The sequence below is a fragment of the Platichthys flesus genome, chromosome 20 (genome assembly GCF_949316205.1).
Source record: "Platichthys flesus chromosome 20, fPlaFle2.1, whole genome shotgun sequence".
Classification (NCBI taxonomy): Eukaryota; Metazoa; Chordata; class Actinopteri; order Pleuronectiformes; family Pleuronectidae; genus Platichthys; species Platichthys flesus.
In genome coordinates this window covers 15,850,500-15,866,504 of record NC_084964.1, presented here as the reverse complement: position 1 = coordinate 15,866,504, position 16,005 = coordinate 15,850,500, and positions in this window count along the sequence as shown.

Here is a 16,005-nt window from a genome sequence, read left to right as displayed (position 1 = left end):
TAATGTGTTCTGTATTTGATCCATCTCACTTATGCCCATAGGACCTATACTGCAGTCCACCACCAGGGAGCGATCCCGACGATTTGGCTTCACTTTGGGGAAGCTGTCATCTCTATTTGCCTCTATAGAACTTTTCTTCCATGCAGGTGTGCAGGGTCTGTAAAGGCAGAGGTGAATGGGAAGATAAATATGGACGATTGAGCTGAATCTTAAAGTTTAAACGTATTTTATGACCCACATTGAGCCTATATTTGAATAATGCTGAAAACAGACTTCTGGCTTGGGGGAATTCATTATCTCTTCCTGGTGTGTGCGAACCATTGCCTCCCTGATGAATCTTCGTGTGAGAGATGCTGCACGGACATGGACTAGTAAATAGTAAATAAACCGCCGGGCTGACCTTCAAAATAGTATTTTCATTGTTTTACTTGCTAATTGTGACTTGTGCATGATAATAGCATGTCCCATTGTGTTTTTTGTTTGTTTTTAATTTCCCTAAGACGTGATAACACAACAGCAGAGACCTTGATTCAAGCTCCAGTTTCAGTGTATGGCTTAATTAGGGCAAATGGGGTAATGAGTCGGAGTCGGTATACAGTAATTACAACACTGAATAATCAGCCTTGCCACTAATATGTGTCATCCAGTCACTGTTTCTTCACATGTTTTCTTAGAGTCTGTTTCATACACATCCTAATTGAGTCTTTCATGAAGAAGCCACAAAAACACGTCTAATTAATCAATAGTATATCTCTTCCCTGTCTCCGTCCTTTACACCTCCTGCATCGACCTGACACACACACATTAATCACAATCAAAAGCCGGTTTATAATGGAAAATTATTCATGTATTCAAAAGACACTTTCTTTTTCCGAAAAGCCGTGAGCCTGTGTTGCCACCTCACTTTGGGTAATCTACTTTTTGTCTGGGGGAAAAATTGCACGCTTTATAATTCTGAGACCTGGATTATTGCCTCCTGGCCTTTTCTGTGAAGATCCAGGTGGTGACATCTTCAGGAGGTGTACGAGTGTAAAGCAAATGTCTCGGCCAAAGAAAAGAGTTGGAAAGAAAGAGTGAAAAGTGCATTGGCGGAGAGAGATCAACGCACTAGAAATAAATATAAAGATTATCCCACCTACAGTGTATACATATTTATAGATATTCATATATTTATCTTGCTCATAGTGTATTCATCATACTTATATCCTACCATACCTCCTAATAATGTTCATATTCCATACTGTACATATCTTATTTATTTACATATTCCACTTTAAATATGCACATGCTCTGCACTTTTACTTCTTTTCTTGCACTTCTGGTTAGATGCTAAACTGCATTTTGTTCTATAAGCACTTGTGCTGTGCAATGACAATGAAGTTGAATCGAATCTAATCTAATCTAATAACAAAAAAACCCAATAACATCCTCATCAATTGGACGACACATGCGCTGCAAAAAGTCACAACACATGCAAATACAGACACGCACTGCAAATAGCGAAAACGACACCAGAAATGTTTCCAGGGGACCAAAAAAGTGTCTGTAGTTCAATCCTTGAAGTCTGCTACTCATCAGTGGTGATGGAACTACACAAAGCACTGAACTACAACCATGTTCATCACTCTTATGAGTCCCCAGGAAACATTTCAGTTGTCTTTTTTTTGCAATTTGCAGCATTATGAGGTGGTCTATGGCACCAAGTGGCAGCCGCTAATAGTGTATATATCCTGCTGCTCCATCCAGGCTCCACCCGTCGCCTGAGTGTTCTCGAATCAGACCATCTCCATCTTTGTAATTCACATGGACCTAATATTGTGGACATTTTCTGTTGTTCGTGTCTGAAAATGGAATAACAGGTATCAACAGGGATCCACAGCTCCACTCAGGTGACCCCAACGACCTGAGGTATTTAAACCGGAGTTTAAATACCTGAAACCTTCCACTAGACAGAGGCGAGGAAGCCTCTTGGATGAGACATGAGACGATTTTAAGACTCACAAGCAAGTTCAGTTGCTTTAGTTGCACGTACACTACTGCTGAAGATGCTTGTGGCCTTGTTTTTGCCTGCGCACACACAAACAAACACACACAAACACACGCTACATACAGCCACAGGGGCATTCAACCATATAAATAATTCCACAAGTGCCAGAGGTGATGCATTTCCAACCAAATGCCAGTCCTGAGTGTAGTTTTTCAATTCCTCTATGCAGCAAATATCCCCACGAAATGAATCCTCTGATAAATCTCCAAAGCCCTGTGAGGTTTTGTCTGTATGCAAAGCGTACAACCTGGCTTCCATCAGGGGCCAAAAAAACACCGGTGCTTCAGCCCTGTGAATCTGATTTGACCTGACAAAAGTGACAACTGCAAAATAAATGCACATGAATGATTTTTATTAGACTTAGTCGCCGGCTGCAATAGATATTCTCGAAGCCTCTCGGAGGCTTTGTTACCGGCACAGTGGATCCCTGGTACCAGCCCCTTGTTGGCCACTTGTTTTCAAGCTCTTCTGACCTTCCCTCAAAGTGTTCAACACAGGAACAAATTATTTTCAGTGTGTGAGACAGGCTGAGAGCCGGACTGTGTTGGATGGGCCTCAGGTGCAAACCCACTGCAGTCAATGAAGCGTTCTGGTTTGTGGCCTCGGTGTAATAAGTGGTTTACGATTCAGAACAGTGTGTACTGCAATATACAAAGTAACCAGATCTGCACTTCACATGAAAAGTGAAAGATGGTCTCAATCGTTCACTTGAGACCATCAGGGATAGAATATTTAGAATTCTATCCCTGGCGACTTGTTTTACACACAGTCCTTTTTTCAAAAGACATTTGAAATGAACGAGGGATAAATGCGTGTTTGTTATACATTTAAAGATGACTTGTTAAATGAAAAACTAACACAGGCCACGGAGTATAAACTGTATTTATTGAAATACAATAAGCTGGCTGATACTGAGTAGCTCTAATAAATTAGATAGATTAGATTTGTATTGGAGGCGAGTCTGTCAGTATTCTCTATAATTGCAGCTGTAACACTTCGCTAGCTAATTATTTATTATGGTAAACAGAGCTTGGTTTTGTCCGGCCGGCTAATTAACGACTGTCAGGAGACAACAGTGTGACAAGAAATATGAACTATCTACGATATCTGTAAAAAGAATAAATTGCAGAAGTAGCAGTTGTCTCCCTCGGCCTGGCCCCCGAGCTTCTTACCCCCCCACCCCCCCCCTGGGAGGAGTTTGATTCCGTCATGGATCAGTCTCCTGGTGAGCCATGTCCTCAGAGCAGAAAGTCGACCACTTTGCAGCAGACCTCTTGCTGCCCCGCATCACCGACCGGGCCCGGCTCCTGTCGTCTGGAACTGGGTCGCTGACCTGTGAGAGGCTCCCACCTGCGTCACGCCGTGCACCAGCGCTGCACCACTGAGGCTAACAATCTTTCAGTGCAAAGGATCTCATACCCTGCAGAGTGCTGTGATGTATGAGCCAAATCACCTTGATTAGACCGGCTCAAATGAAAGTTTAATGAAACTGAGCTACGGCAGGTGAACGGCACGGAAACTCCATGTTCTCCTGTGTTCTTGCACTAGTTTGTACCTCCTCTTAGAACACGTGGAGGTCAGGCGGGTTTGAAATGATGAATTGTTCATGTGCGCATCCGTCTAGACACTCTGTGCTCAATGTCGGCTGCCTGATGTAGGTTGATGCCCCGTGAACCTGGAAAGGATTAAGATTAAAAACTACATTTTTCAGTCTAAGAACTCAAAGGAGACACCCTCTGCTCGTATTCAGGTTTATAATTTTGATTTGGGTTATAACTTGAAAAGGTTCACTTAATCTAATGTTCAGAAAACACATCTCTGTCCACAAACTGTCCATTGCTGCAGCTCCTCTCTTCAGCCTCTGTCTGAAAAGCATTTTGACGTATTGGCTGGACATGGTGTTTCTCTGGAGTGGAGGATCTTCTCTGACTCGCAGTTTGGACTTTTAAACTTTGCAGAACAGTTGCATTCAGAAAAAGTAACCTATATAACAAACTCCCGGAAGGATAAACTGAAAAAGTATCATATGTGTCCTTTAAACTCGGATATATAAATCAATTAGTTAAAAAATAGAATTATGTGCGAAATGTATTTTTCACTGTGATCAGCATTTGTGCAAAAACCTGCAGCAGAGCTACAATATCCATTGGGGCAACTTGGCATAAAACAAAGTGAGATTAATATTCCATCAATATTTAATTTCATAAAAATCTTCAAATGTTTAGAAACACTTTGAAGTGGAGCATCAGCTCATCATGAATACAAAACGATAAACAAATAAAAAAAAGAGAAAAGAGAGAGATGGCAGAAGCAGAGGCTGGAAGGGAAGACTTCACTGACTCTTGTTGACTGTGACATCAACACAACTGTGGCAGATCTCATGTTCCTGCTGGAGTCCACCTGCAGATCGACAGGCTGCCTTCCCAGACTGAATAAATGAAAGAGCATGTCACAGTATGCTGAGGCAAATATTTAATTATTAAATCGCTGATATTTCAAGTCTGCGGTGACTCCTCTCTCAGCTGCTAAATATTTAATTTGTTTATTTCCCAGTTTGACCGGACACCTCTCTTATAGTTTTTTTTTTTAAGGAGATCCTTTCATTTTGTCCCTGGAGTAAAACTCAAAGGTCCTGAATCTATTAGTTTATCTTTTACTCTCATTTTATCTTTATCTTGTTTACCCGCTTTTGGGTAAATCCTCGTTGCAAAATGATTAGCTTTACGATTCACTACAGATTTGAACGTTTCCTCAGTTCCATGGTTTTCAAAGGGTGTGTGGAGGTGGGATCACAGGCTCGCGGAAGAGAGCCTGGCGGAAAGATTGAGATGTGACTCCGACCCTCAATCAATCAATTAAAGCGCTAATAGACATTCCCTGGGCCACCATGTTTCAAGGAGAAAGAAAAATACTTATTTTCAGAATCCTGAAAGCTTGATTCAATCTTCCAAAAGGCCTGTGATGGTTATTTTTTTTCCGCTTTGCAATAAAATAATCAGCCATTATCCCAACAAAGTAAACTACAAAAAACTCTTTACAAAATATAATTAATGAACAAACGAATCCGGCCAAGATCCAACTCCGACGGATCCAGGTTTGATTTCCCTGCGCGGTCTCGCTCGTGGGCCGCTCCACTTTGCCACCTCATGCACACGCTGTTTGAGAGTTTATTCCACTTTGGACAGCTGGACAGTGAATGGAAGAGAGTTGTACTCCGGCTCAGTGTGCGGTGCTGTGTGCACCCTGCTGCAGCTGATTCAAGTCCAAGTCTATCCGGAAGATAATTAGGACCCGAGCACTGACAGATTTAATAAATACACTTTATGTTTATAAAGTGTATTTCTGTGTTTGGAATTATTATTTCCTTTCAGTGTTTTCTGCAATTTTAACAACTACTGCATTCTTCACCTGGTTTTTACCATTCAACCATCAAACTGTCCAGGTCACTAAGGACATGTCGGCTTTTCTTCCTGCATCTGGTACCTTTTGAAATATTAAGCTTCTTTTCAGATTTATAACCCTCGGGGTGGAATGCACTTATTGTAAGTCGCTTTGGATAAAAGCGTCAGCTAAATGAAATGCAATGTAATGTAATGTAATAAACAAATTAAATTTTTTTTACATGTTATATTAAATGTAAAAGAAATGCAAATGAAACAAAGCAAAGGATTAAAAACTAACCTTACACACACCTCTCTTGTTTCGTAATGGCCCACCATTAGGTTCTCGTATTCCTGCCCAACAAAACACATTCTTGACATGATTGCAGAGGATTTTTTAAAAAGCGAGCCGCGCTGCTTCAGATTTCTGAATGCGTATATCTCTGCTATTGACGAGGCAGCAGCGTGTTTTTTATTTAGATCAATCCAGCATGACTCATCCCTTTGAGCAGCCTTGACACTATTATCATCAGTGAATGTATGCATCACCTCAGCACTGAGCTATGTGGTAATTTGCTCTGAATTGCTTGTTTACCGTTGAAAATGCACTCAGGTCCTGGTGACTGCAGGTCGGAGGGTCGGCTGAAGCATGGCGACACACAGATTGAGATTTGAACACGAGACGTGAAGTGCGTGAACCCATGTCAAATTAATGAGTAACAGTCGCTTGCTCCTTTTCCCCTCACTGTATATCTATAGGTGAACGGCTATTATATATATCATGACATCTCATGTATGAGTGCACTGCTATGGGGGCCACTCTCCCTTGTGAAATCCTGTTACCATGATGATGAAGGTCCTCTAACGTGAACCCAGCACCTGATCTTCACCAAACCATTTTGTGACCATGACAATCAAAGTGTACGCTCTGATTGGATGTACCTGAGGGGGGGTAGGGACCGGCAGGGAGCGTGAGTACTCTCTAAGTACGACTTTGCCCTGGAAAATAGTACAATTCAAAATGTGAATGCTTCCACAACTGGTGGTTTCTACTTGGATTCCAAGATGTACGTCTCCATTGAGAGATCATGGAGTAATAGACTGTTTATTAGGATGGACGACATGACAGCTTCCTGAAAAATGAACCCAAACAATCTTGATCACCCCCTGATGGTTGGCTACAGTATAGGTCATAAAACCCTGCTGCCTATATGTATGTATATCTATTTTAAAATTCTCCTCACACAATCACATTCGTAACATGAGGGCTGTTCTTGCTGAAGGAGCTCAATCAGACAACAAACACTGGGAATGGCCTTGACATAGTACCTGTGTTGTCAAACTGGGACGTGTATCAGAGTGGATCAGGTTCCCAGAGACTCGTCACCAGTCACCAGCTGGTTTCTCTGCTCCTCTACAGTTCTCCACAGAGTCCAATGAGGAGGGAAACGAGAAGCTGAGAACAGCGTGTGTTCTCCACAGCTCTGTCAGCCGTCAGAGAAAAGCTCTTATCCCACTGAAATGTGTGCTCTTACTCCCGCAGCACCTTGATACTTTGAAATACGACAAAAGACCAAAGATCAAATATTGAGGGAGAAGACTTTGCCAGAGAGATTATGCTCATAAGATTTTCTCTCACTTCAACATTTTATTAAACGGTGATTTTTTTTTTCTCTTACTCTGAGGAGAGTCGATTTACATCGTATGAAAGGTGAACTGAGGACCTCGGGGGGGGGGGGGCCTCGATGATTTCCTTTCCCCTCCTTTCAACAACTTGCCTCAAAAAATGTGTTTTTCCTCTTTGTCAAGTGGTAGTGGATAATCTTACCTGGTGCGAATGGTGATCTATTTTAGGAACTCTGAGGTTTTCTCCTCTCTTAAGCGGATAAAAGATTATTGTAAGATTCTTGCCACAGTCAAGACGCAGCTTAGGAAGTCGACATCGTCGGAGCAAGAGAGCGAACAACACTGACGTCAGGAGGTTAGAGCTGATGAGTCTTCGCCTCCATCCTCCTTCACAGAGGTATCTACTCTTTGTCTTGTGCCGAGCCGCTCACACACTTAGCAATGCAGCGGGAACACTGTCATCCATTTAGCTGTCGTCCTAATGACTTGAAACTACGCAAGGGTGTACACCACTATGACAATGTGCATGTTACACTGTTCCCGATTCCAAACTCTAGTTGTTGCAGTTGTTATGATCTGAGGCCAGATGTTCAGACGACTTCAGAAAGTAGAGGGACCAAGACGGATAACAACAAAAACACCCAAAGAAATGTGTTAGTTCATGATATCAGTGTTAAATTATGACTTGTGTCTATTTTGCAGTACGGTATTTTCATATTGTGACCTTCAAAACTAGAGGAGCATGAGGGCGCGTACATCTGATCCCACTGAATCAGATCCATTAATTATTCTCTGGGAAACCAAGGAAAATACAAAACAAACATTCAACCAAAGAAAGGACAGGGGCGGAAAGAACATATCCTCCTTGAAAAATCTTCGAGGGATATTGAGTTATATATCATATGTATACGACTAACCTGCCGTGTCGTCTGTGTCCTGTTCCGAAAAGCACAACCGGCCACAGGTTATAGATATTAAAACCAAACCGACTGGATTCAGCTGCTGATACGTTCCCTTCACTTCCTCCAATTATGATGGAACCTGAGGGTCAGGCAGTAAATTACCCTGATGACTCACTGACTCACTATTCTAGTTATAAGTTCTGCATCTTCCAGTTTGTAGTTGCATTTGAGGCGGTGGGATAAAGATGTGCAAACCTACAAACTACTGCTCCCTTGATGAGAGGGTGGTAGATGTAGTTGTTGCATTAGTCAAGGTAATGTCCTGCAGCTCGTCTAAAGTGCTGCAGCCCAGAGAGACGGCTCCTCTGATTGTGCATGAAAGGAACAGCTAAAACATATTCCCCCCCCCCGGATCTCTTTTTTCACTCGTCCTCGCCTCGTTCTCCTCCGTCTCGTCTGGCGGAGGCGCTCGTCTGCGTGCACAGGTTATGTTTTAAACATCACGCGCGCAGCCGGTGATAACGCACTTTGAAGCTCAAATTTCACCGCTCCGGGATTAAATGTTAATGGTTTTCTGAGAATCCCCACTGTCACGTTCATTTATGATTCTCACCCAAAGAGTAACGTGAACAAGTGTAGCAGCAGAGAATATGAATTTCAGAACGGCTCCGTCTGTGTGATAGGGCCACGGAAGAGAACACGCAGGCTTGAGTCCAAACAAGAGTGTTAAGTGTGTAATTTGTACAAAGAAGCTTTGAGTACATGGAAATACACAGGAAAAAACTCTATTGATAAAATCAGATTTTCAAAGTGGCAGAAATCTAAAATAGCTTGTCAAAGTTCTTCCATCTGGACGTTAGATTTTTGCAAATTTAAGCTCATCCATTCAATCTGACAGTTTTTACATGACATGAATCAAACTTAATATAGTTGATTGGATCTGATGAACAGCAAACTTATATCCATCATTATTACACCTCATTGTTACGTTCAAACATTACAACGCCCAGGACTGAACTGGGATGAAGCTCAGCAGACTTTGACAAAATTATGGAGTCTGAAAACGCTGTGTTTATCATTGGTGACACTTCATATTTCCATGGTGAAAAGTCAACAGTTGGTTTGAGCACCTGTCACCAGCAGCTGTTCTCAAAAGAGACAATAACAAGCAGAAAAGAACAGATTTTGGCCAGTTTTTCTCCAATTTGGACTAAAACTCGTAAAAGATCAAGACAGATCTACCAAGAATCGCTGAGGGTTGGTAAATATGTTGGAACGCGGGAACAGAACCAAATGTTTTATAACTCTATCTCGACAATGTTATATAATGTTTATCTTTCACGTATCGTATCCAGAACGTAGCAGGACATGTTGCAGAGATCATGTATTTTTGTCCCCAGCACATCAACACCGGCAGCATCGGTCCTTATCACCAAAAGCTCTTAAATCTCATCGTCTTTCCAAGTTGAGGCCTTGTTACCAGCGTAGAAACTTAATTTGAGATCCATTATAACAGAAAAGAGTGAAAAAAGCAGCAAAACCAAATTTGAAGAGCTTGAACTCTTTTGATTAACACATATGAAATAATTGTTCTCACTCTCCTGAGTCAGCAGAACTCTTAACCATGTGTGTCATTTACCTGAATGGTCTCCATCACAGAAACCTTCTGTCCCTATATATCAAGATATTAACGCCTGGGTTCTCATCGACATATTGTGCTCAGTAAAGAATGTTATTTTAATTTCCCCCGTCCAAATTAACTTCTCCCCATCGGATTAATCCTGAACCAGAGCCTTGTTGGGATTTAATCGATTACACACCTGATTGGCCACGATGAGCGTCAGCACCCAAAGCAGCTCAAAACTACTAATATCTAATCACTTGCTAAATCACCAGAGTTTTATTACATTTCCTGATGCTCTCTAATCACTTTCTACATCTTTAATTTAGACTGTGTACAATCCTCTTTCGTGGGATCCTCGGTCCCAGTCAGATGGAGAATGAGTCAAGAAGCTTTACGGTCTCTCGTGGGTAAATGTCTAATTATAATCCTCGCACCATTCATCCCCTCATGAGAGATTTCTGACACATTCTGCGGAGAAAGTGAAACAGAGAAGAAACTGGATTTGTTACTTAGCAGCGCCCCACCCGGGAGGCTCTCCCACAGAACACACCGTCAGGTTGTGTGTGACTACACAATCTGTAAAAAAGCAATATTAAACTCAACAAGGTGACGGATTAACCCTCCGTGCGACTGGGACTCCGTTCACCTCACGTCACCGATGGCCTTTTCCTCATCAGCCTGACTTTTCCTTCCCTTCAGCATTCAATTTTAAATTCTGTTCTATTTGTCGATGCTGATCCTTGTCAGGACGGAAACGATCATCAGAAAGATTAACGCCTCGCTGAGTCGCTGAGAGCGATTCTGTTGTGGACAAAAAAAAACACAATCTCATATTTTCAAGATGGATGTACCAGATTCCATCCAGCAAATTTTATTAATATTTCTTGTCGCGTATTGGAAGCCTCATTCCGGCTGGAAATAACAGACACAAGAAGCAATGAGGTAACAACCAATTCAGATTCTTTTTGCCTATTTCAAATCTCCAATGCATTTTTTACTGTGCACTGTAAAAATGGTTAAAAAAATAAAATAATTAAGATGTGTAGGATGTGTTTGTTTTGTACATTTACATTGAATTCAATGTAATTCCCCATATTTAACATTCAAGGCCATTAAACAATAAAAAAATCCAGTGAAAACTATTATCCCTGTTATATTAATTTACAGATTACTAAGTAGTTTACTGTGAATATTTGAAACCAGACCACCATCTTCCTCTGAGCTGAACTCAGTGTTGAAACAAAACATACAGCAGCTTCATAATGATGTAGAGTTTACAGGTGGATATTTTACTGCAGGATCATTAATCCTGTCGGCATTAGCTCGTTTCTGCTGCGTCCAAGTGGCAGAAAAACCCTTATTATTTCAGATTTACAGATCCCACTTTCCCTAATGAAGTGAGAGCGGAGGATAACTTTTTCTCCATGTGCTGGAAGCAGTTGACTCATCACGACAGAGTGAGACAGCTGGCCAATCAGAGCTGACTGGGCTTTATAGGAGGAGGAGGGGGACATTAAAGAGACAGGAGCTAAAACAGAGTGTTTCAGACAGAGGCTGAAAAGAGGAGCAGCAGCAATAGACAGTAGATGAGTGATAAGTAAGTGTTTTCTGAACATAAGGGCATGTCAAACTTTTCAAATAAGAATTTGCTCAGTGTCGTCAAAAGGCGGGCAGGCAATATTCCCGGCATTATTGCCCATGTTGAAGTTTGCGTTGGGTTAAATCAAACAAGCAGGGCAGTGGCATCACGTTGATGAATCCTAAACACGCCACGTCGTTCTCAATTTTCTCAACGGCTTAATCCGAGGACACAGTTCTAGAGTGTAACCACCGAGAGGCACTATCTCAGTGCGGCCTTGTAGTCATCAGTGCCTACATGTGGTCATGGGCGGGGGGAGGGAGGGAGGAGGGAGGAGGGGGCAGGGGGGTGCTCCTCTCTCATCTTGTCATCCCTCCCGTCCCGGGTTCCCTGACGCACCTCAGCCGGGAGAATATCCCGTGTGAACAATGACCAGCGAGGGGAAATTAAATAGAAAAGGAAACGACAGAAGGAGGTGAGACAAGTGCCCGAGGGGAGAGGACTCATATGAATAGAAGATGACCAGAGTTTAAGCAGGCAAAGCACACCTGAATTGTTTAGCAGGCGCTTTGTGCAAGTATGTATTCACACACACAGACACACACACACACACACACTTACACACACGCACTCTGTTCAACCCTAAACCTTCTGCCTGTCTTGGCAATTTTCTACTTAAGTACCTTCCTATCTGAACATTTCCTCCTTTTTATATGAGATGAAAAGATTTTTTTTTATATTTTCCCCTTGGACATTTCCATAAACCATTCAATCATGCAGTGGAATATTTCCTTTGAGCCCAGTTAAAAGAACACTGAGGTAACATTACAGAGAAAGGAGGAAAGAAATAGATTTTCACGGTGCGGTGTGTCTTCGGTGAAGTGCAGCGCGGCGTGCCTCAGCCTCCCGTCCTCCTCGTGCTGGAGATGTGAGCGCTCACAACCCCCCCCCCCCCCCCCCCCCTTTCCAAGACATCCTCTTCCTCCTGCCGTCCTTCCACAGGTGACTTTCCTCATATCAGCCCCCCAGCTGACTTGACAGGAAGCAGACAATGCCATTAAAAGCACCCTGCATCTGCCTGCCGAGGGCGTGGGGAGGAATGTTAAGTGTCCTGAGATCTGCCACTAAATGTGACAAGGGCATTTCACCACCTGACACAGAAGAGAGGCTCCACACCACCGGCCACTCTGTGAGCGTTACCTCCAAATGCTCTTCAGTCTTTTCATTTATTTGTTTTGAAATCTCAAACCTTCTGTTTTCAGCCAGATGGAATAAAAGAGGACATGTTAAGGACCCTCACAGCCTGTCATTAGGCCTCTATCACACACCGACATAAACAAATGGATGACGCGTCTCCACTTCCTTCCACGATTCCAGAAATGAAGCCAGAATATTCCAGAACCAAACATATTGGATTCTGAATGCTTCTGAAATCTGGTTCTGTTTTAAGGACGTTTGTCAAATCTTCTTTGGATACATCAACAACTTAATAATGTAACACAACTACCAACGATGACACAAATGAGAATTATGTAATGTCCTGTAGCTGTATAAATGATATTCTGTGGCCTCTGTCTCCAAATCTCTGAGGACACAGCAAATATAAAGATTTCTTTACAATCTAGTTCGTCGCTAGTATAAGTTTTTTATGTCTCAGTGTAAAGAGTAAACAGATGTATTTATTGAACCATACAAGCAATCACCCGTCGGAGGAGCCGGGGGATCGAGCCGCCGGCCCTCTGATTGGTGGAGAGCCCTCTTTACCTCCTGACCCACAGCCGTCTCTTGAGACTGTGTCAATAAAAGCTCCGATATGTTTTTGTCGGAGGGACATCGTTTCCTCCTCAGCCAACAGATACCACATCTCCCCGGTTTCCAACGGCAAGAAAGTTGAGACGGTCGGTTTCATATTGTAGCTGGTCTCCATGGAAATGCATCAAACTATGATCATTTTACATTTTACATCATTTTACCTTCAGATACAGCGATGGAATAACGGTGTGATTTACTTCTGAAATATGCCATCACATTTCTCAAACTGGGAATTCTCTGAAATAGAACTACCTCATGCACACCGCCCCCTTGTTCCTGTAATGATCTGTATGTCAGCACCAGCTCATCTGAAGCTTCTCATTCGAGCGGATTATTAGAGAATTAATGAAAACACGTACAATGTTGACGTTTTTGGACGTGGACGTGTCAGTCCTCAGAGGCAGGTTCGATCCAGAGGCACAGCATGAGGTTTCTTTTCTTCGTAAAAGATCATAGCACCACATGCTTCCACCGGTGGATCTACTGATGTTGAATTCTGATCTGAGGTCTGCTGCCTTTAGAAACATGAGCAAATTCACAAGCGAGAGAAAACCAGTATGTATAGGGCCTTAACTTTGGGATGTAACCTAATGGCCAGACCATGCAGTTACATATAAATTGTGCAGACTGGTGATTTATGCACACATTTGTTGACTGTGTCCACATTTCCTGGAGCGTCCACCATATCTCCAATTCCAGCATGCATGGTGAATACAGCAAGGTCACTCCGACATCACGTGGCATGTTCCACGTGTGGCGTGCCGTCATCATTCCCCCCGCGTCCATTAAAGCAAACATACTATCAAGTGAAATCTATTTGTGGCAGCTCCCCTGATATGCCATCACCTAAAGGATACACATGTTTATAATGCACAGCAGTCCCCAGCAGCGGGAGGGGGAGTGAAGCAAATCCCCTTTTCAGAACGCGGGCGTGAACGCCTTCTGATTGACCGCAAAGAATCAGAATGGCGGAGAAGCGATGTGTGGTAGGTCAGCGGCGGTCACCTGACGCAGCTTAGCGTGACTTCGAGTTCTGCCTCCCTCCTCATTTGTCCCTGAATCGGAGTTAACCACGCCACCTAAGTGAAATATTGCATTGGCAGTCGTTTTGCATACCACACATGCTTTGATGCCCTTCTCATCTGTATCACTGCAGGACAGGAATTGAGTTTCCTCTGGAAAATAGAGGCATGCTGCTCGCTTTCATGTTCGTCAACAGCCCCTACGGGTACGACAGCGGCAGGATGCTGACAGTTTTGAGCAGGATACTCGGGGGAAGGATTTTAATGTGAGGACACCGAAGCCTAAATTTGATCAGTTACTTATTCTGTCACAAAACTTGAAGAAGTAACTTATCCCAAAGACATTTTGATCACCCTCAACAGGGACGGATTCATGCAATTGTGAAGATGTCAAAGAATGAACAGATTTGAATATCTGAAAAAATAGTATATGAATACGGAAAAGAGAGATCTGCCAGAAAGCTTTATTGTCTTACCTGCCTACACCTCTGCTGCTGCAACTTCTGACAGAGCAATTGTGTTTAAAAGCTTTTCAGTTGGAATAAAAGAAAATATCCCCAAATCTTTACACTCATTAGCACACATTTGATCCTGTTTTTACAGCATCAAGTAATTAACACCAAACTTAGGGGGAAATGAACTGGTGAGAACTACCTTAAATAACAAAACATTAGTTGCAGTTAACTTTTTGTCTTTATATCTTTGTCCCTGTCCCATCCACTAACAGGGAGGAGGTGGTGGTTAGAACCTATACTGCAGCTCGCCACTAGGGACCATGAAGAAGCTTTGGCTTAATTTATCTACATGTATATGCCAACACTCAAACAGGAGTACATTTAAGCTTTTTTAGGCATAACAAGATACCTTAGAAGATTTAAACCTTGGACTCAATCCTTAAATTTCTACTTTCAAAGCTTCCGAATACTGAAAGCTGCAATTCATCCAGAGAGTGAAGAAGTTAATGAGCAAGTTTCTCACGTCACATGTTTCTCCTCTCTGAGTAAACAGGTTTCCAAGCTGCAAATTCTGACTCTGTTAACCAAGAATTAATTCTAAAACTTCCTCTCCCCCCCTGCGTTTCCCAATTTTTTTTAATTTCAAAGTCTGACTCAGTCGCCACATGACTTCAAAGACAGCAGAAGGTCTCTTGTGAATATTCCCTTAATCAGGACATAAAGTGTGAGTCTTAACAGGGTGGATTTCCCGCTGCATCATCACTTTAGCTCCAATATAAACACAGACACACACACACACAGCCGTGTTTCTAATTACTGAACAGTGAGAATAATCCACATTTGCTACAATAATTCTGTTACGAGACCGTGTGAGGGAAAGAGAAGCTCGGATTCTACTGTAATCTGATTTCATGTGGGATCGACAGCCACTGATACGGGTTCATCTTTGGGTTTGTTGATAAAACTGGAAATGTTTGGCTTTCTTCTTCAAATTTTGGGGTCAGTGTCTGGCTGGAGGCCGGGGAGAGAGATCTCAAATCAAATGTGAGATAAGAGAGAACTGCATTGTATATTTCAATGCTAACCACAGGCAGAACATATCATTAATAAAACAACAACATGACATAGAGATTATGTAATATCGTTGTTTAATTAATTATATGATTATCAAGTTGCAAGTTACCTGACATAATAAAGGTTCCACATGCTACATATCTGCAGCCGGTGCAGCTATAATACCGTCAATGCCATGATGATGTCGTCCAGCGCCATCTTGTTTAACAAAAACAGTAGTTACCATATTGGGAGAAGTGGGAGGGTAGAGCCTGACTGAAAGCGAGAGGCCCACCTACACCTCAGACATCCACCCATTGGATGGTTCTACCTATCAATCTCCAGTATCCACTCCCCGATGCAGAAAGGTTCTTTATCGTCTATTTGACTGTAAATGTACAAAATGAACCTCAAGCTGTAAATCATTTTAGAAGACGGGAAACCAGAGATTCAGACAATTAACTCAATGAGAGGTCGTTCTCACAGACGTCACTAGAAACTGACA